Consider the following 1,340-nt stretch of genomic DNA (forward strand, 5'->3'; position numbering starts at 1 on the left):
ATCATAAAGAACAAAGTACAAGTCACGGGGGGAGGGGGGAGGGGGCAGCAACTAGTTAACGAGCGCTTCTTCGGGAGCCTCGCAACGATCAACGTCATTTGGCGCTCTCTCAGCCATTCGTCACGTATCACGCTCAGGACGCTTCCATCGAATTTTATTTTTTTTATTTTTTCGCATGCAAAAAAACCGTTTAGAAAGCCGAAAGCGCGTGCGGAAAAATAAAAAAACGAAATCCGAAGGGAGCATCCAAAGCGCGACACGTGGTGAATGGCTAAGGGCGTGCCAAGTGACGCTGATCGTTGCGACGCTCCCGAAGAAGCACTCGTTAACTAGTTGTTCTCCCAATATCTTTTTTTTGCATGGTAATACGTGTCTCATTCATATCATAAAGAACAAAGTACAAGTCACGTGATCGACATGACAAAACTGAAAAGATAGCAGAATATCTCTGAGCTTGACACCAACGCCCATCACCTGTCTCTGGCACCACCCCAGCAGCCACCGAAGAAAAGAATGACGAATCATCTTCTCACCCGAGCTCGACGCGGCTCCATCTCTGATATGCAGCTTTGCGGACCTCCAAGGTGGCTCACCAAAAGGTAAGTCCTTACCGTTGAACGAATCAGACCGGGGCAACACCCCGGACACGCCACCGAACTCCAGATCTGGCACCCCACCACGACTAAAACCCCGAAGGAGGAAACCATATCTGCCATCCATGAACCACGAGCCCAGCACATGCTCCGTCTTCCAGATGCCGTCGATGCAGACCAGAATATGCATCCGCTCCTGGACTACCTCCCAAACTCCTCGTCGACGCTGGAGCAAATGCCGTCGCAACGGCGGAGCCCGAGGACACAGGTCCACCATGAGGATGCCGCCACCGCCATGCCATCCTTACTTGAACAGACTGGTTTCCAAATCCATCCCCAACCTTAGGACTGATGGACTTGTCAGGGAAGGATCCGAAAAATCTTTATTCAGCGTTGTCATCGTCGCCGCCGAAGTAAAGACGATGAACAACCTAAAAACCTAGACTACGAGAGAGTAAAAAACGATCAACCCGCGTGGATCCGGCGACCCCCCTCACCACCGACGACCGAGGTCGCCGGCGGAGGGGAGCCGCAGGAGAGCGGTGTTGGAAGATCGGCCTCCCCTGGCGGCGGCTAGGGTTCCAGCCGCGAGGGACGAGAGTAAAACGTTCTCCCAATATCTTGGGGCTCCCTCCTACCTGGTCTGCATACATATACGTACATACGTTAGCGATCTGGGCCTTGCTGTGTGTGGCGAAGAAAGATGCAAACCGGGCTTCGTGGAACTTCCTGTAGCTTCTTCGGCAG

This window comes from Triticum aestivum, chromosome 6A (genome assembly GCF_018294505.1).
Source record: "Triticum aestivum cultivar Chinese Spring chromosome 6A, IWGSC CS RefSeq v2.1, whole genome shotgun sequence".
Classification (NCBI taxonomy): Eukaryota; Viridiplantae; Streptophyta; class Magnoliopsida; order Poales; family Poaceae; genus Triticum; species Triticum aestivum.